At 48.1% G+C, this 21,553-nt stretch overlaps 1 protein-coding gene across 1 annotated transcript in view; it reads right to left on the bottom strand.

Annotated features, from left to right (window-relative positions):
• Positions 1 to 21,553, bottom strand: part of MTPN (myotrophin) — a 356,723-nt gene that overhangs the window by 33,175 nt on the left and 301,995 nt on the right. The gene's annotated exons all lie outside the window — the stretch shown is intronic.

Genomic DNA, 21,553 nt, shown 5'->3' with positions numbered 1-21,553 from the left:
CATTCATATGTGTAGGTGTTGGAATCTGACAACCGTACAAAAGGCTACACTATCATACCACGCTCTGGATAGGATTTTAACTCTAGGTGGCAAATAATGGGTCGTACAGAAAAGGGGGGGGGGGGGGGGGAGATGGATCTAACCTTGCCAGGGTTAACAAACGTTCAGAAAGGCTTGTTGACAAGTAGAGCATTTATACGGATATGAAGCATTTTGCAAAGGTCACTAGAACTCAGATCGGTTAAAAGGACAGGGCAAATCAAGCCATGGGAGGCAATCTGTAGCCAAGGTGTGTCCAAGCATAGCAGGTTAGCGAAAGCTGAACACGTATAACGTACAATGTAACCAGATTGTGTATCAGTGCCGGAGGTGAGAATTCTCATGCACTCTTAGCCTTGTTCTAGGGCAGTTTCGCAGTAACATTTGAACCGATCAGAACACGCAGGACCTATGATGAGGCAAACTTTTTTTCAATTCTATACAGTATTAGGTCAGACAGTGGCCGCCTACCACTAGATGACGCCAAATGCTGGGCCTGATTCTATAGGAGCGTGCAAGGCTGCTCTTTCACTCGCCCTATTGCTGCTTGGAGATTTGTAGGACTGAGAACATGTACCGAGAGATCAGAGCGAAGGCGCTGGCTCTCGCATGCCTGGGTGCCTCCCCGATGGGCCCTGCAATTCGATGTCAGCATCCTGGCCTGCAGAGCCAACGCACAGTGCAGCCATGAGGGTGAGCTGGAGGAAGAGAAAGCCTCGGACTAAGATCATGTGTTTAGAGAGGATTGGGATGTCTAGTGTAGTATGTGCAATAAACAACTTCAAGCATATTTCACACAGTAAGCTGTCAGTTTCAAAGATAATAGGACACCCCTTCCACACTTTGCTGTGGCCTACATCATGGCTATATACACTTATGAGTGCGTTGCAGGAAATGACTCCTTCACTGTTGACCTACACAGGAAGCACTAACCCTACCTATAAAAAAAAAAAATCGGTATTGCTAACGTGTTCAAGTTACTTTGTCTTTCCAAGGAAGACACTGAAGAGGACTCAATTCTTCAGAATCCTCTCCAGCAGTATTGGCAGTAAACATACCTAGTGAGGCAGTAATGACGGAGTAGATCATTTCAGATTAGACCCGCCACACCAAACGAAGAATTTATGACATCTGCAATAAGCGACTGCCTAACCTCGGAATTCAAGGGCCATGCGCGCCACTTTCTGCACTAGTAGGGCATACAAGGAGCTAAACATTGCACACACTGGATCTTGCCAATCCTCGCCACCTGCTTTGATTTAGCGGTAACTGCCCAAGCAACAAGGAAAACAAATGTAAAGTGGTATATCTATGTTACGGTTAAGAGGAAGGGACTAGAGGCTTGTCACTTGGACTTTATCAGCTACGCATATGCTGTGCCTAATATAGGTTATGCTATTTGCGTCATATTTCTGGCAGACGCGCCGTCGCTGCTCAATCTAAATGCATGGCGCAATGAGCAACTTTCTACGGCTTGCGTCATATTTCTGGCAGACTTGCGTCGCTATTGCTAAATCTAGATCTAACAAGCATGTGCAGCCTTCAACTGCCTGCGTCATATTTCTGGCAAACTTGTGTGGCTGCTGCGCAATTTTTGCCTATGGAACATGCGCGACCCCTTCTGCGCTGCACACTTTTAGTGAGGAAAGCTAGCTCTGCTGCTTCCCAGGCACTATAGTTTTTTTTGTCCAAGGTTACACAGTCAATCCTTCAATTATAAGGAAGGCTTTCATTGGTAGTGGCTTGTTCAGCTGCTTTGGAATTAACTCTTTCTATGTGAAGGAGGTGTGCACTGCTGTTTTACTTGAGTGAGGAAGAATCTACTGCTATAACTGTATTGTGCGTGTGCATAAAATATTGCACTGCCTGTTTCCAACACCGTCTGGTTTTTTGCCTCCACCTGTTACATGGGTACGATTTTTGAGGAAGTCGCTAAAGTCCCTTGTAAAAAGGTGTTTTACCAACATCGGTTGCGACTCGAGTTATTGGCAAATGGTCACTTTCCAAGGAACTATAGTTCAAGTTCAGGAATTTGTATAGCGCACTACTCACCCAGAGGGTCTCAAGGTGCTTGGGGGAGCGGTGCATTATTTATCGAATAGCCAGGTTTTAAGTCCCTTTCTGAAAGATATGTGGTTCTGTGCAAGGCGGAGGTGAGAGGGGAGAGAATTCCAGGTCTTGGCCGCCAGGTAGGAGAAGGATCTTCCTCCCATGGTGGATCTGTGGATGCGCGGAACTGCGGCGAGGGCTTGATTGGAGGATCTTAGTTGGCGGGTGGGTGTGTAGAAGGACAGACATGAGTTGAGGCATTCTGGTCCTAGTTTGTAGAGGGCCTTGTGTGCGTGGGTGAGGAGACGGAACGTTATTCTCTTGTTAACGGGAAGCCAGTGGAGGTCTTTCAGGTGACCGGTAATGTGAGCTTGGCGAGGGATGTCAAATATGAGTCTGGCTGATGCGTTTTGGATGCGTTGGAGTTTTCTCTGTAATTTGGCTGTGGTTCCGGCGTAGAGGGTGTTTCCATAGTCCAGTCGGCTGGTGACCAGTGCATGGGTGACAGTCTTTCTTGTTTCGGTGGGGATCCAACGGAAGATTTTTTTGAGCATACGAAGTACGTTGAAGCAAGAGGATGAGACTTGTCTGGTCATCGAGAGGGAGGAGTCTAGGATGAAGCATAGGTTACGTGCGTGGTCTGTGGGTATGGGTGCTGTGCCCAGGGCCGATGGCCACCATGAGTCGTCCCAGGCAGAAGGGGATGATCCTAGGAAGAGGACTTCCGTTTTGTCTGAGTTAAGTTTTAGGCGGCTGTTTTTCATCCATTCGGCAACTTCTTTCATGCCTTCGTGAAGATTGGTTTTGGCGGTGTTAGGGTCTTTGGTGAGGGAAAGGATCAGCTGGGTGTCGTCAGCGTAAGAAATGATGTTAAGGTTGTGTTGTCGCGTGATGGATGCGAGGGGACTCATGTAAACGTTGAAGAGAGTGGAACTGAGTGATGATCCTTGTGGTACTCCGCAGATGACTTCGGTGGCCTCTGATTTGAATGGGGGGGAGACGGACTCTCTGGGTTCTCCCGGTGAGGAACGAGATGATCCAGTCCAAGGCTTTTCCTTGTATGCCGACGTTGTTGAGGCGTTGTATGAGGGTGCTATGACAGACCGTGTCGAAGGCGGCGGAGAGGTCGAGTAGGATGAGGGCAACCGTTTCTCTGTTGTCCAGTAGCGTTCGGATGTCGTCTGTCGCTGCAATGAGGGCGGTTTCGGTGCTGTGTTTGGCTCGAAAGCCGGACTGTGAGGTGTCGAGGGAGTTGTTGGATTCAAGGAAGGCGGCGAGCTGACTGTTGACGGTTTTCTCAATGACTTTGGCAGGGAATGGGAGGAGGGAGATGGGGCGGTAGTTCCTAAGTTCAGAGGGGTCTGCTGTGAGTTTCTTCAGGATGGCGCTGAGTTCGGCGTGTTTCCAGCTTTCTGGGAAGGTAGCGGAGTTGAAGGAGCAGTTGATGACCTCACGGAGATGGGGTGCGATGATGGAGTCTGCTTTGTTGAAGATGTGATGGGGACAGGGGTCGGTTGGCGAACCTGAATGGATGGAGTTCATTAGGCGGATGGTGTCTTCAGTGGTGATTGGGTTCCAGGCGCTAAGGTTGTTAGAGGGCGGTTTAGGTTCAGAGGTGGGTGGAGTGGGCTGTTCTTTGGAAAAGTTCTCAAAGCTGTTATGTATGTCGGCGATTTTGTTGTAGAAGAAAGAGGATAACGAATCGCAGAGGTCTTGGAAGGGAGTAATGTCGTTTGAGGCTGCGGTGGGGTTGGTAAATTCTTTGACGATGTTGAATAGTTCCTTGCTGTTATGGGCGTTGTTGTCGAGTCGATCCTTGAATGCTGATTTCTTGGTGGATCGGATCAATTGGTGGTGTTTGCGGGTGGCTGTCTTGAAGGTGGTCAGGTTGTCAGTGGTTGGGTTTTTTCTCCATGTTTTCTCGAGGGTACGGCAAAGTTTCTTGGATTTCTTAAGGTCATCGTTGAACCAGGGGGCCTTTTTGCTACCCTGTTTGGTTTGGTGGTTTTTAAAGGGTGCTAATTCGTCAACGCTGTGAGTGATCCATTGTTTGAGTTTGGTGGCAGCTTCGTTTGGGTCCGATGAGAGGGCGGGAGGGTTTTGGTTGAGCGATGTGAGGAGTTGGTCGGTGGTGATTTTGTTCCAGTTTCTTCGCGGAATAGGTTGTGAGGGGTTGTGGGACGAGGTCTTTTTGTAGCTGAAGTGAACACAGCTGTGGTCCGTCCAATGGAGAGCTGTGGTGTGATCGAAGGAGATGTGCTTGCTGGAGGTGAAGATTGGGTCGAGCGTATGTCCGGCTAAATGGGTGGGGGTGTCAACAAGTTGTTTGAGTCCGAGATTGGCCAGGTTGTCCAGAAGGGTGGTGGTATTGCTGTCGTTTTTCTTTTCCAGGTGGAAGTTGAGGTCTCCCAGTAGAATGTAGTTCTCGGAGGTGAGGGCATGTGGGCTGATGAAGTCAGTGATGTCTTCGTTGAATTGTGTGCGGGTTCCTGGTGGTCTGTAGATGAGGGTGCCTCTAAGTGTGGTCCTGGGGTCGGTGTGGATCTGGAAGTGGAGGTGTTCGGCGGTCGCGAGGTTATCGTCAGAGCTGGTCGTGATTCGGATGGTGTTCTTATGGGCGATGGCGATGCCTCCTCCTGTTTGGTTGGTGCGGTCTTTTCGGATGATCTTGTAAGCGTCCGGGATGGCTATGGCGATGTCGGGCGCTGAGGAGGCGTTCATCCAGGTTTCTGTAAGGAAGGCGACGTCTGGTGATGTGGTGTCGAGTAGGTCCCAGAGTTCAGTGCCGTGTTTGTGAACCGAGCGGGTGTTCAGCAGGATGCACTTCAGGTGGGTAGGGTCGGAGCTGTGTTTGGAGTTCTTAAAGGAAACTCCTCAACCTACCGTTCTAAAGTCCTAAAGCACTGTCACTAATGCACTGCCCTAGTGTGCTTTGTACTGAATGAGTCTGCAGTAGTTTACAATAACTTCCTGAGGTATACCACAGACCTTGTAAAGTGGTATTTTAATTGTATAGAGTTCTCACCAAAGTTAGTTCCATATCGAACCTTAAAATACACCACTGTTAAACATAGCAACAACCATAAGCAGCTTTGCAACCCACCAAGGGTTTTGCCAATGCTACACAAATATCAGCCTCTTTGTTTTGAAAAGTTATGCAGTTTTATGAATGCAGGGGTGAGGCTCACAAATTCCAGCGGTCTGCGTTTTCGGCAGCCTTTCACCACTCTCCTTTTCAGGGGGGATGCCAATGGTCGAGTCACAGACTACGTGCATGGATTTGAAAGGGAACACAGCCGGCAAGTCAAGACCAAATTACGGTTCCGTTGGCGCATAGCAAAAAGCTTTGAAGGGAACATGTGTTAAAAGCCCTTCAGGAAAGATGTCATAGCAGGCGACTAGAACAAGGAAGATTGATCCGGCAACAACAAGAAAGCTGATATAGCCGAAAGATACCCCTTAATAGTGCCCAGAGCAAGACCGTGCCAGGTTAAGGAGATGACTAACAATACTTTGGTAAAGGGTGCAGATAGTCAATCAATATGTTTCACAGTGCACACACAGCCACAAATTTGTCCCAACAGCAGGTGCATACGGTTTTTGTTAATGGATGCCTGTCTGCCAAGATGACCTAACAGACTTCGGGAGGGGGACTGAAGCTTCTCAAATACTTCCACTCAATCTCGACACATGAAGGCAGAGCGGGCGCAGAGTTGGGTGTAGGTGCCTACCCGATTACTGCGACAGGAGATTGTCCCAGAGGGGCAGCCTGATCGGGGGATCAATGCTCAGGAGTTGAGGATAGCATAGTCTCCTTGCCCAATCTAGAGCTACTAGGATGATTAAGGCCGGTCTGTTCGGATCTGCTTCAGAACACGGTGCAGGAGTGGTATCGGCAGGAAGGAGTACAGGATTCCAGAGTCCCAGTCGAGAAAATGAGCCTGAGAGAGCACCGACTTGGAAACTACAATGGGCAGAAGCGTCTGCCCTGACATTCAGAGACCCCGCCAGGGGTTGAACTTACAGGAAAATGTCCTGAGGGTCCATCCATGTCCAAAGGCATAAGGCCCATGTTAGAAATGGGGGTCTCTAGTTGGCAGAGGTAGGTACCGTTGTCCAAATCGGGACCCTTGCTTCTAGTCAGGGTAAGGGGGATACACACTCTAGACAACCCATGCTCACCCCCTTGGTAGCTTGGCACGAGCAGTCGGGTTTAACCAGAGGCAATGTGTAAAGCGTTTGCGCGACACTCTCACAGCAGCGATACAGTAGGCATACCACAAAAGAAATTCCACACAAGGTTATATTAAAAATAGTCTTTGTATTACTCATAAAACACATTAGAACGTAACCACATAGGTACACTGAGCCACCCGCCACTAGGTAGGACTTTATCAGGGATTATATGCGATACAGGGCCAATCAGGCCATTGTCATATCACAACTCACAGGTATGAAAACAACCAGTAACTACTAGTGGACACTGTACTTAGCATAAACACATTATGATTAAATCATGAGGCATAAACAAAATAATGGTGCTTAGCAGAGCACCTTACTCACAGCTATCAGAAGTGTACATTATGTACAACATTAGTAGCCGTGTACCATAGTAACACCTCCGATAGGCTTACTGTCCCTAAGTCAGTGTTCCCAATCGGGGGCCCCGACCTGGGCTTGCCCTGCAATGCCACCCTAACACAAAAGTGCCCCCGATATCTCAGAAGTGCGCAGCTGCCCGCCACCATGCGGCACAGCTGCACTTAGGGGGATAAATGCCGGAATCTCCTCGGTGCTCCTTCTGTACCCAAGAGAGGTATGCCAATGGCCCTTCAGGACAGAGAACAAAATAGCACGGCCCGTAATGCCAAGGGGGCGGAGTGCAACTCACTCATTCTCCGAAGAATGCCTCCGGAATTGCAGCTGCCCGCAATCCGGCGACTCAACTGTGACAGTAATCAGGCCCAAACAGTGTGCCCCGCAGGCCCCACTCACCGGGGCCTCTCCTCAGCGGGAGGCAGCCTGTTCCAGTCGAAAGACAGGATGAGGCAGAGGGGAGGCTGCCAGGCTCCAGTTCTCCCTCCGGCTGCACCCAGAGCCTGTCCACAAGGAGGCTCAGGCAGCACGCGGGGCTCCCTCTGGCATCACAGGAGCCCTGCCCACACCCAGGCACAGACTTGCCTCTCTTTCTGCTCAGTCTCTTCTTCCTCTGGCTCCCATGGTCAGGCGTTCCTAGCCTGACTTCTGCCTCGCGGTGCAGCTGCTCTTGCAGTTCTCATTGCATGAGGCCTCCTCAGGCACCACCAGCAGTGGATGCAGCGCCCGCAACGGTCTCCAGGTAGAGGCACAGCGACGTGGGGCAACTGGCAGCCCCCTTTCCTAACTCTGGGTTCCTGGGTCAGGCAAAAGAGTGCCACCACACAACGATCAGTGAGGAGAGGCACAGAGCAGCGCTCCCCTTGCTCTCTCTCGCTCTCTTTCTGGTCCAGAGGCAGGAAATGCCAGCAGAGAAATTAATCAAGCACTCACCAGGCGCTGGATTTCAGGCCACGCAGGACAGAGCTGGGCCCAGGCAGGCCAGCTCACAGGGCCCCCTAGTAGAGGGGGAAGTCCTTCATGGCGGTTCCTCCTGGCGCCCAGCAGTCCTTCAGCTCCAAGTAAGCACCAACACATGGGGTCACAGCCCCAATATTTATACTACAAATGTCTTTGTTCTCTCCCTCGCTCTATGGCCGGTCCAAATCAGTTCGGGGGGGGGGGGGGGGGTGCTTACACATTTCTTTACATGTGTACAAACACCTCTTTTCTTAGTATAGGCTCTGGCCCCAGACACCACAGGGGGGCGGAGCCAGCATTGTGGAAGGCAGGCACAGTCCTATTCAGGTGCTGCTCCTCCCACTACTCCAAATGAAGATCAGCCTATTCAGCCTAGCGCTGAACCACCCAGCCTCTCTGGAGTCACTGCACCTCCCCAGCCCCTGTCACCCAGAGCCAGACATGCAATACACAACAGGAATGCACAAAGACACATAGCACACAGAAATGCCCACTTCTAAACGCGGCATTTGTAAAACAGTGATAATAAATCTGCATAACTCATTACGCAGCATTTATTGCCACTATTCCAAACATACTAAACTTGATCGCGCCACCCCTCTCATATCAGGAATTACCACTGAAACACATCAGGGAATCCCCAATGCATTCCTATGAGAGGGCAGCCTCACAGTAGCGAGAAACCAAATAGGCTGTTTGTCGCTACCAGGGCATGCCACACAGTTAAGGCACATGTCCTACCTTTTACCTACATTGCACCCTGCTCATAGGGCTAGCTAGGGTCTGTCTTAGGGGTGACTAATATGTAGTAAAAGGGGAGTCACATACGTGGCATCCACTTTATGTGCTACGTCACAGTGGCAGTAAACTGTGCGTGCAGGCCCTGCAATGGCAGAGGCCTGAGACAGGTTTGAAAGGCTACTTTGGTAGGTGGCGCAAGCTGCGCTGTAAGCCCACCAGTAGCATTTAATTTACTGGCCCTGGGTATACGAGATACCACTTTACAAGGGACGGATTGGTCTAAACCTGTTTGCACATTTAATTTACCTTTCTTACCACGTTAACAATAGAAAGCACATGCACTTTACACTGGACAGTAGTGATAAAGTACCCAGAGTACTAAAACCACAAACACAAGGTCAGAAAATACACCTGAAGGTAAGCAAAAAGTTCAGGGATGACCCTGAAAAAAGGGCCAAGTCCAACAGCCTACAACTCATCAGCTGAAACAACGAACTTAAGGGCTCGTGGCCTACCATGAACCAATGTACTGCCTATGGTCTGGCAGGACCGGTATATGGAAATATGCGTCCTGAATGTCCAGCACCACCATCAAGTCTCCAGGACAGAAAAGGTTTGAGCCAACATGGCATTTCAAATCTCTATTTCTTCAGAGAGTAGTTGAGAGGGCATAGATCTAGTTTAGGGTGGAGGCCTCCATCCTCCTTTTGCATCAGAAAGTAGAGGAAATAGCAACTATGACCTACTTCTGCCGTCAGCCCCAGCTCAATGGCTCCTTTGGCCAAAAAACATGCACTCCTGATGCAGCAGTGAGAGCTGGCCCTTCGTTAGTCGATCTGAGGATGGTGGCATGGACGGCGGGGTTTCAGTGAAAAAAAGGGCATAGTTGGCAGAACAATTTGGAGCACCCACTTGCCTGAGGTTATGGCTTCCCAATAGGGTGGCTGGTGCCTGATCCTGCCGCCAACCAGCTGCCCGGGATGTTACAAGGGCACATTAAAGGGCTTTGGACGTTGCGGCTGCCAATCTGGGTAGATCTCTAGCCTTGGGTCCCACAAGAATTGCAGGAGCTGAGTGTTCGGCCATGAAAGGACAGGGGGAGTCTATTAGCTATGGTAGCTTGGTGGAAATGGACACAGCAGGTAGCCCTTAATTTAGCCGCTGAAGGAGCAAAAGGTTGCGCTGGTTGGCATGGGGCCATGGTGAGTCCCAACGATGGGGCGGAAACCCTACTGTGCACTAAGTGCTCAAACATTGAATTGGCCATAAGAGTTGCCTGTACATCACCCGACATCAGCTGACATCAGCTGACCAGAGCCAGGACAAGCAACGAAGAACCACCTAAGAGGCAATCGCTCTACCTATCGCTTCTGGCATTTCGCATCTGCAGCCTATTGTGGACTCTGCTACATCCCTGCCATCAGAAATAGCCTGGGTCAGGATGGCACGGGCCTCCTCCGAGACCATAGCACCATAGTGACCAGCTCTTGCGCAACCCAGTCCCAAACTGTGTGGGTGTACTTGCTCAAAAGGCACAATGTGTTCACTGACGTTAGTACAAGGCTGGTGGAAGAGGAAACCCTCTTACCAAAAGGTATACAGCCTCTTGGATTCCCTATCCAGTGGCGTGGTAGGGAAAGTGCCATGGTTAACTTTGGACTTTGAGGCCTGCACCTCCAGGCCATCAGGGTTGGGTGCTAGTTGAGGAAAGCTGGATCCCCAGGAGGGAGGCGGTGTGACAGGCTATCGTCCTGTGCTCAGCAGCACATGTACAGGGCTTGGACCAGGCCTCAAGCCGGACAACACTGAAGGGGAGGAGATGGTTCCCCTTGGGATACCCGAAGTTGACTCACCTCAGTGAAGAGAATGGTCTTGACCTCAATCGAGGGCAGCATGAGATCGAGAACTTCAGCCACTCTCCTTACCAAGGCAAAGGAAGCCCCTTCCTTCATACTCAACAGAAGGGGAACCCCCAGTTAATTAACGGCAGGTAAGTGGGGAGAAGGCAAAATGCAACAAGAGAAAGGATACCTGCCAGATGAGTTAAATATAGGCCTCACAAGGAGGTCCTTTGATGAATTTAGAACCACCCAACTCAAAATCGATCAATTCAGCACATAATGGAAAACAGATACAAATGTTATTCAGTAGAAAACATTTTCAATACATTAGAGACAAACCACATGGGGCTTTCTTAAAAACCAAATGATTTAACAAATATAGTCCCACATATCAACATCATACACAAATTCTCATACCTTCATACATAACAGCATTTCAGACAAACTCATACCACAACCAGGCATCCAATCCAAAAGTACATAATAGCCATGAGCTGATCTAATAATAATAGATGGAACACAGTCATCAGGGGGATGGATAAGAGATCAGTCAAGTGGACCACAGATGAAAGAAAACGCCGACGGGCGTTTCGGTGTAAGGCCACGGACGGGGCTACACCTTCAGGGCGATGATGTACAGTTCACAGTGGGACAAACAATCTGTAGAAAAAATGTATATACATCTCAGAGATAATTGAAGATAAATGATCAATTAATTTAACATAGCTGTTTGGGTGGTTTAATGAGGAGCAAAAATATTCAAAGGTTAAAAGGAGCTAGAGGGCTTGGACACACTGCAGTCATATACAAACCGACACTCAAAGTGGGTATACAATGCATGAAGTGCTAATTCACATTATATTTAAATTAGAGAAACAGGAAGACCTCTCAGAACGGTTCATTCCAATCTTAAATGTAGACAACCCAACTCCCACGGGGATTCCAGCACTGCAAGGGTCCTCAAATAGGGAACTTCAGGAAATGCTCTATGGTGGACAAAGATAGAAACATATGTCTAACTGCTTTAACCCAATATAGTATAAGGACACTAAGGAGGAGGGCTCCCCACCAACATAACCTATAGGGTTAAATTCCAGATATTAAAGCAGCCTACCATAGAGGGTAAAGGTCATTCTAGTGGGCGACTCCCGTGTCGAGTTTTATCCAATGGCACCAGGTACAGAAGATGATAAAAAGCGAAAGATGCCAATAGTTCAGAAGGTAATCTCCGCAGATGAGTGAGGTTCAGGCTGACTTCTCAAGAATTGATTTGGAAACAAATCAATCAGTATATAACAATTGTCACTGATACATACAATAGCACCTGAAATTGAAGAACGCAATCCGGGAGGACATGCACAGAAAGATGAAAATAATACCTAGAGACACCCGGCATTCGGACAATGGAGTTAAATGCCCTAGGGTAAAGGAAAAACCGTAAAGGTGAATTTTATAAGTATCGGAGAACCCGAAGGTGTGGGGCCCGCATCCGGAGTACGGGAGGTAATTCTCACAGTGTAGCACATAACCCCTGCGCAGACACAAGTTGGAAAATACCATGATAGGGTTACAATAGCATAACAGGTAATGCACAAAAACACAATCGAGCAAGATCGCTACTGAGTGAGATGGCAAGGTTCCTCTGTGTGTCTTTCCAGGGACAGAACCAGCAGGCCCCGGATGTTTTCATGAAAGCACTATCTGGCGAATGTGGGGAACCAAGCGGGGCGTTCCTATGGATTTTAGAGCGCTACTCAACCCATCTAGTGGAAAGATACCGGGGATATCGTAGGGTCGTAGCTTTCCCGCCCAGACACGCAATGCATCAAACTTACCTACGGAGATGATGGAAAACCGGTGATGCACAATCTTCAAACCGGCAGAAAGGAGTTTGACCGCTTCCCGTGATCGAAGGCGTCAGAAAGAGGAAAATCTGGCACTTAGATTTAAAGGTCATGGGCGGAAGCATAAACGCGTCCAGAAGCGTCAGATAACTAAATATAGACAAAGGACTACAAAGCCACTACAGGGATAACATCGGTCGAATTTGGCGGCCATCTTGTAACGTAACCTCAATCCTGAGCGAATGAGAGGCTTAAATCACGCAAAACATTTAAGACCTTCAAAAAGTCCAAAAAAGCAGATATATCAACAAGAGTTTCACAAAAGATAGAGACAACTGTAACACCCACAAGTTGGTGAGGGCCAAATAGATAAAGCTGCGACAAGCAATTAAGAATAATTCAGTAGAAAAATAAGTCAAATGACAGGGAAGGAGTTAAATTCAAGCATGAGCCCATAGCATAAAAAAGCAGGACACAGACTTTGCTTAATCAAGGGTTACAAAGAGCTCAAACAAAATATAAAGGAGATCCGGGTGGGTGATATACAGTCAGAAGCAGATCAAGCTAAGTCGTAATTTCAGTACACACTGGGACCAAGAGCACAATGTGCTCCCCTATCCTAAGGAGGACCTCCCGTCCAGTTTCACCAATGTATGGGAGGTCACATGGGCACAAAATGATGTAAACCACATTAGCCGTGCGACAATTTGTCATTTTAGTGAGGCAGATGGTACGGGCAGGGGTGATAGTGTCCCCAATGATAGCATTGGGGCAGGCCTGACAAGTGCCACATCGGTGGTTACCCATGATAGGGCTCAAACCACAGATCGATTTCTGTGCAAGATTCGGGGATTCCTGAAGATTCCCTCTGACTAGGTGATTTTTCAAACTCTTGTTCCTCCTAAATGCAAAAATAGGTTTAGGCAGGTGTTCTTTATGAATGCCCAGATTTGGAAGATACCAACATGATTTGATGGCTTGTCTCAATTTGTTGTTAAGGTTTAAATGTCTGGTCACACAGACTATTTTATCCAAGGGTTCTCTGTTCTTGGGTTCAAACATGGACTCTCGATTGAAATATCTGGCCCGTTTGAAAGATTCTTTAATGAGTTTGTGTGGGTATCCACGATATCTCAATTTCTCTTTGAGGATATCGGCTTGGTGGAGGAAGTCCTTGATATCAGAACAATTCCTCCAAATGTGTAGCAATTGGCTGAACGGGATACTTTCCCTCTGGCAGCGAGGGTGGAAGCTGCCATACTGCAGTCACGTGTTCCGAGCAGTAGGTTTGGTAGATAGGGATACATAAATTTCACTGGTCCGATGTTCAGTCCAAATATCAAGGAATTCAATCCTGCAATTACTTGAATGAGCAGAGAACCTCAGGTTGTGGTCCGCAGCATTGATCCACAGAATGAACCCATTAAGTGAGTTCTGGTCCCCCTTCCATATAAAAAAGATGTCATCAATGAACCGGGACCAAGCCCGGACTTTTTTAATGGAAGCGGCCATTTCGTTGTAGATGTGGTTTTGTTCAAAATGTCCCATGTATAGGCACACTGTACCGGGAGTGCAGGCCGCCACCTTCCTTCATAGCCACACCAGGAGGAGAGAGCAGGCCTGTGTCTGGCAAGGTGTCCAGATCACTGGCATCAGTCAATTACTCATACCAGTTATCCTAGACGAAGGGTTCCTCAGTGGGTCAGGATAACCATTAGGATCCTCCGAACCACCCCAAGCATATTCTTCATGAGACCTATGAGAAAAAAGAGGCACAGTCTTTGACCTAAGGGCATTGGTTCCAGCAGATGCTGGTATAGACGTCGCACAGCACCGGTTACTGCTCCGGATCTAAGTCCGTAATAACTATGGGGACAAAGGCACTTGGAATGGTGCCAATGGCCTGAACACTGGTGAAGGTCGTGGACTCACAACTTGAGTCGATCCAGATCCAGGAACGGATCCAAAAGGCCTGACTGGTGCCGAGGGCAAACTCGCCAGCAGAAACTCAGTCGGGGAACCTTCTCAACGCATGGGGCTCTAAGGTACTCACCTTGCCCAAAGATGATGTGCATAGCCTCATAAAATTCATAAAGGGTTCGCTCTGGCTCCAGGAAATTCAAGGAAGAGTGGAGCAGACACAGGCTCAGAGGGGGCGAGTGGAGGACGGGGGGGAATGCACAAAACGAATGCAGACAGGACAGACAATAGGGGTACCTTTGCCTGCCTGGACGAAAGCCCTAGGCCCTCTGGCGAGAGATCTTATGGAGGCCGAAACTTAAGTTGATAAGTTGAGAATGCTCGAGACACATGTTCTCTGTAGCATCCTCATCTTTATTTTTAATTCAGCCCCTTGTACACAAGAATTAAGGAAATACCTGGGTTTAACTGAGGCTGCTTTAGACCGGTAACTGGACCATGAATATGGCCACATAACATTTATTCAGATCTCTTTCCGCAATGAGGTTGAGACCACTATATTGGTATCATCTTCACATGGTGGGACGGACTGGTCGATGAGGAAGCATGCCACAAAAGAGTGCGTGAGGCCCTTCCGTCCAAATCTTTTCCTGTTTTGATTCTGGTTGTCCCTTAAACAGTCTCATTCTTAGGGGACATGCGTAAGGCACAGTATGAGAGAAAACTCAGAAAAGGGTTAAAAAATATAAAATAAAGTTTACAGATTACTTTTTCCAGATCCAGGATGTTGGTGCGGAAATAAAGGAAATGATGTTGGTGTGCTCTAGTGGAACCTATACAGGCACCCATGATGTGGAGCAAAGTGGCACCACCTCCCGGCACACAGAGGTGCTGCTCAAGATTATCCGAAACCAGTCCGATGCCTGGGAATATTCCAAGGTGAGGAAACTGTGGCTAGAAGTCTATAAAATCAACTGTTTGAGAAAGGTTGGAAAGAAGAATTCTTGGAATGCAGCCACATTACCACATCATTTGTCTCGAGACCCTCCAGAATACCTATGAAGTGAGCATTGCTTCGGTCATCCAGGGCCATTACTTTTTGGTGAAGGTGCTAGAAGACTCATCCCAGGTCAGGGCTGTTGCTGAACTGATCCTCCAGGGACACCACTCTCCTCGTAGTCTGGTGCAGTCTATGTTGAAAAGAGGCCCGATCAGACCACATGCATTTACCTTTCAATGCAGTAGATGTGGTGTTCCCCTTTCCAGAATCAAAAGTCCGGGGAGTTCTTATACGAGTGAGTCTATGGTGATGCCTGCCATCTTGCCTAGGTCAGACTTTGATTTTTCCACCACCCCTGAGAAGAACAGCTGTTGCACAAGGTGGCCTGCAGAGCAATTCATCCGTGCTTTGATTCTGCAATCACTTCCCCTGCTTCAGGGTAGTATTACTGATGGGACAACGGCATATCAAAATCAGTGGGCAGGGTGGGAATTCTCGGTTTGGGCACTAGTGGTCCCAGGGTCGACACAGAGTCGCCGTTTCACACAGTAACCTGAAAACTCACAGCAGGCTTTTGTGTGTTTGTGGGGTGTCTGGGACTGGTGAAAAGGAATGGCAAACTCATAGCAGGCCTTTGAGGGGCGGGGGTGTAAGTGACTTGGGAATGTTACAACCAAGCATCACCTTCTCTTACGCCTGCTCCTTCCATATCCCAGGTCCGCTTGGTATGTTACCGTAACATGTTGTCTCGGACACACTCAAGGGGCTTGAAGTCAGCCTGTGAGGTGTGAAGAGCTTTATACGGCCATCACAGACTGAGCCAAACCACACCTCTAATCATAGGGCATTACCGTATGCCAATACAGTCGAAATACTGCGTTGTGCATTTTAATTTTAATGGTTTATTTGAAAACATAACTACTGCATGGTATGTTGTCTTTATTCACGTCGGAATTAATGTATACAGACAGGAACCCTCAAAGATAGCTGCCAAACATCCCCCAGATGTCCATGCGCAAATAACCTGTGCATGTCCGTTTGCGGTGATGGCAGCAGCAGTCCAAACTTGTTTGTGGCAGCGTTTCTGCTGACTTCTAACGACGGCTGCTATGTGTGCAGATCCTGCACTATCTGGCGGGGCAGAGCTTCTTGCTATTGGACAAGTGAACCACAGCTGCCGATGTGTATCTGGCCAGTGGCAGCGGTTATATATGAAACGAACTGCCACAGTGTATGTCATGAACAACGCTCTAGTCAGGTTTGGGAAATTAGTCAAATGAAACCTAAATACAAATCAGTATAGTAGAGAAGCACTGAGACAACTGCAGTCCTCCATGAAGATGTTATGCTAGCAGGCTATGATGATGGCTGATCATAACTTTACACAGTGAGATCCCTAAACTTTACTACGTGGAGCATAGTTTAAGTGGGGAATGTAGGTGTATTTCTGCTCATCTTTATTTTTCTTTTGTTCATAGGTGCTTAGTATTAAGCTGTGCCAAACAACGTTTCCTAATGCTCGTAGCAAAAGACACATATTTACATCTGAGCTTTTTCTTTTAGAAGTATTACTAGTTCATCCAATCGAGACGTTCTAATTTCATTCAAGTGTTTCCAGATTACTGCTATAGAATATTTTGTCATCATCCATACCATCACATAGACGCCCCCAGTGTTGAACATGCTATGTTCTCAAGCACGGATTTAAATTTTGGAAGAACGTTTTGTTGCGTTGTACTTCCCTTTTCCCCTTCTTGTCCCCTTTAGGTTTCCGTCCCTCCACGAGCGTCCCTGTCCTCGCGCATGCATGGTTGTGTCATCAGCTGGCATTCTAGAATACCAGCTGAAAATACCTGCTCTGACAGTTGACAGTCAGTTCTGCCAGCAACCTGTGCGGAGCGTTCCTGTCGTGCTGGTGTGTTGTACCTTATACTTAATAAAGTATACTTTCAAGATTGAAAGAAAAAAAAATGCTATAAATGTTGAGTAGACTACTGTTTGTATACTACTGAACCGATATTATCTTGAAAGTATACTTTGAAGTACAACGCAACACGTCTTCACTTAAGCCTGTTGGCTTCTCTTGGCTGCCAGCGATTAATGCTGGCGATACACGTTGGTTAACGTATGCACAGTGTATGCTGGGATACAGGATGGCACTGCCCATTATCAGTTGAGTGCCAGCTTCTAATCACGACACCAGAAAATAGTGTATATGCTGCCCATGCAATTCCCCAGGCAAGCCAGAAACTCACCCACCATCAGCAGATCAAGGGTAAGGTTTCAGTGAAGAGAGAAAAGGGTAATGCTAGGATTTTGCCTCCACGTCCTAAGCAGTAAGTCATATCTGCAGTTGGTAGAAGAGAAAATCCCGGCCTTCATCACTGGTAGGACTTTGCCTTCTGCCAAGAATTTCCATTGCTGAATCAGCCAAGAGATCCTTAACTGTGCTCCATTTATCAACCTAGAACTAGTCTTACACTAAGAGTGCACACTACCAGAAACATCCTTAGACCTCTAAGACTAGCAGTTTGTTGTAGTATTCTTCATGGTGCAGACATGTCAAATACTCACACACTCATCCCTCGCACGCTAGCAGTCACACACTACCAGAAGCATTCTACATCCATCAACTCAGACTACTGAGCCTGCACGAATCACACTAGCAGCCTCCCACTACAGACAGCACTCAAATCCCTCTCAGAGCAGCAATCACACAATCAACAGCACATACACCCCATAGAATTGCAGACACACACTTTTGATATCACTCGCACCCCTTACATACAAGCATTCATACACTACCAACAGTACTTTCACCTCAAACTAGCAGTCACACGACCAGAAACATTCTTACAGCCCTCATAGTAGTATATCCTTCACACACTAGCAGTCTCACACTACAGACGAGCAGTCACACACTACCAGAAGTAATGTCACATCTATCACAGACTAGCATCAAAGCCAACAGGTCTGGCTGAGAACTGAAAGTGCCTCTGCACTGATTGCTGAGAGCGCCAGTGGCATTGTGAATGGGCAAGTGGGTGTATGCAGGAATGAGTCAATGGGTCAATGAACGACGGATGCACGAGTGCAAGGTCTGTGGCCGGGTGTATGAATAACGAGTGGTCGAGTTCATAAACAGATGAGTGCCTGTATGGATGCAGGGCTGTAAAGGAAGGTCATAGGGCACATGCTCACCCACTACAAAGGGGGATAGGCAGAACCTTAACCGTGTAAATCTGTGAAGAAGAGGCGAGCAGAGAGACAAAGAAAAATGTTGGTCCTATTAAACACCAGCGAAAGTATCCTGTCGAGAGGAAGAAAGCTTTGGAAGATTATTTGCATTAGGTGGTTGGTTTGCAGGCTTTGAATGCCTGACCTTTCCTTGTTATGTGTCAAAGAAGAGCTGGAAAGTAAGGAAAGCGCAGTTTCCAAAATGCCTATTTTAGGATAAAGAGATCAAGCAGAGCTTATGTTCAAGTACTCGACTGCAAACCAAATTGCGATTTGCAAGAACCTCCTGTACGGGGATCACTGGCGTTGCTATGCTCTTGGCGGACGCAGTGCCTAGCAGGCTTGAGCGCCCAGGACAGGCGGCCGTGGTCAGAAAACTGTAATGAAACAAATCTGTCAAACTCTGCCCTGATGGACTGGCCCGGATCAGTGCGACTTGAATGACGGGCATGTCAAAAAACGCTCATTAATCCCGAAGAGGCAACATCTGACGCGAGCACCTTACTTCCCTGAAAACTGATGAATCGGACAGATCGAATCAGATTCTAGGAACCGGGCAGAGATGGTAGCTGACTACAGCTTTTTGCGATGCAGATAAACAGACTCTTCCAGGCCGGCGATCAGGAGCAAGCAACTGATGCGTGCTCACGACAGAGTTTAATCACGGAGGAGTTCAGAAACACGATTTAATAATGGCATGATGTGGATTTTTAAAAAAAATCTATTGGCATTTTGATATTGATGAACAACCGAGCAACGCACCGTTCAAGTGGGTGCTTCTTCTACATAAATATCCATTCGAATCCAATTCCAATTAACATCTCACTGGGCATAATGTACACAATTCCGATTCTCCCAATGTCTCCACCCTCCTCCTTTGCCGCTGCATGTTTCACAGGGGCCTGTCCTCCGATGACTCTGTCATCCTACTGATCCTCTTACCCCAAGTTACGAAGTCGTCCTCCGCTATCTCATCTCGCCTCGTAACTTCATCTGGTATTGCCCATTCCGTCAAGTCCTTCTTTCACTGGGCCACCACCGGAGGTCCTGCCGACACCCAATACATAGCTATCCAACGCCGCACCAACACCACTCCCAGAGCAAACATCCTGGCTTTCATCTTGGTCTTCTGCTTACTTGGGACAATGTCCAAGAGGCACAGTTTAACAGACCCCTCCAGTAATGATGTGTCCTGATTCGTATTGTAAAAGGGCCTAAGCGCCCACCTCGGAAGGTCCTCGACAAAGGCGGCCATGTGGAGGATCTCATTAACCAACTTGTCCCACACAGTCGCCACGTGCTGGAGCAGATATGGAAATTCTGTCGGAACTTCCACCCCCCATTTAAAGCGCCTCCAGGAGCATGTAAAGGCCATGTGCATCTGCCAGGAGTGCCTTTTCCAAGTTTAGGCCATCGTCGAGCCAACTCACTGCATGATGCAATTGCTTTGCAGCATAATATAGAACGTATCAGGCACCCCATTCCACTTTCAGAAACTGGGATTTTCAACGTGGACAGGCACACTATTTCTCCTGCCAAGTCACACCAGATCCGCCAGCAACCTGTTCAATCAAGCAAATGTCACTACTGGCACCGGGGACATGACATTTTGCAGAACGTATAGTTATCACGGCAAGAACAGCTTAGTCAGGCCAACCCTTCCCATTAGAGAGCAGGAGCGTTTTCCAGAAGCTGTCGGACCTCATCAGCCCATCTATCACCCTTCTGGAGATTCAAATCATATGGCTCCTTTCAGCCCTGGGTCACTCCTATCCCAAGTACTGGAACGCATCCTGTTCCCAGCTGTACCGACAAAGAGGCTCCATCAAGTCCCAGTCCTCCCAGTGGGAATAGTTTACATTTGTTTGCTGCGTTATCAGGGCTATGGACAAACCAAGACATGCATCACCTCCAACAGCAGGGGCACCAAACGCACCAGAGAAACCATTGAGTTATCTGCATACATTGGTACTATATGGACCGCATTCATAGTCTGTATAACCCACGGTTCTAAGGACTCCCAAAGGTGGCACGCCAGTGGTTCCACCGCTAGTGCAAAGAGCACTGGGGATAAAGGACAGCCCGGTCTAGACCCCCTGGCCACGACTCCAGTTTACTGTTAGAACTCTAGCCACCGGGTCATTACACAATAAATGCACCAATCCAGCAAACTGTGCACCAAAACCCATTCGGTACAGAGAGAATTGCAGCCCACTGTGTAAAAGGCATGCTCCAAATCCACCGCAGCCAATGCCAAGTCTTCTCCCAATTCTGCAATCTCGTGCATGACATAGGGCAGCCTCTTGATAACAAGCCTTGTGCTTTTTCCTGGGATAAACCCTGGCTGGTCTGAGTGTACCAGCTTGCAGACCACCCACAGCACTCTATTCACCAGAACTTTACACAGCAGCTTGACATCTGCATTTAGCATAGATAAAGTCCAATAGGAGGTGAGGTGCATAGGGTCCCTGCCTCCCTAGGGAATCACGACCATTACTTTCCCCTCACAGACAGGGGGAGCACACCTCTTTACAGTACCTCCACAAATTACCCTCACTAGGGTGTCAAGGATTGAATCAAGTAATGCCTGGTACAGCTCCGGCAGCAGCCCATCTGCTCTCTGTGTTTCCCCTCACGTTACCTCTAAGAGTGCCTCCTTATCTCAAGAGGGTTATCAAGGCTCTGCCTTTGGTCCATGGTTAACTTCATCAACTCAGTTTCATTTAGGAACTGCTCCAAGGTCTCCTCTTGCAACTCATGAGTGCGGGCAAACCCCTCCTGCAAGTACGCACAACATGCATCATTTATCTGGTCCCTAGCTATCACGGTAGGGACAATATATGCATATGGGGCTTCTCCCTGTTCACCAACCATGCCAGCAGTCTACAGGATGTGTTGGCTTCTTGGAACAATCTGTCTGTACTGTGTGTGATGAGGAGTTAGCACCGAAAAGCACATCCTTGGTTTTTAGGTCTAGCCTGGGCAGCACATGCGCTTCTCTGCAAGGCATGCTATATTCAAGTATGGGCTTGAGTCTATCCACTCTCTGCCCATATTTTTCCATAGGCTTGTGTCATGTCCTGTGTAAACTTTGACTTCATTGGTCAACAGGCTTAGTAGTCCCTCCTTAGTACCACCTTGTCTCATCTTGTAATCTCCCATAAGGACTGGCCCTCTTACATGTGTTGTTACTTGGTAGGCTTTAATTACAGCCTCCGAGTACCATTTTGTTTAAATTGTTTTCACTTTCCTGCTGTTGCAGGCAGGACACGCTCTCTCCTAAAGCTTTATGTTTTTTTATGGCCCGGCACGCCACAGTGAATGGT

This window comes from Lissotriton vulgaris, chromosome 1_2, assembly GCF_964263255.1.
Source record: "Lissotriton vulgaris chromosome 1_2, aLisVul1.2, whole genome shotgun sequence".
NCBI classification, from domain to species: Eukaryota; Metazoa; Chordata; class Amphibia; order Caudata; family Salamandridae; genus Lissotriton; species Lissotriton vulgaris.
This window is presented reverse-complemented; position numbering and strand designations above follow the sequence as displayed.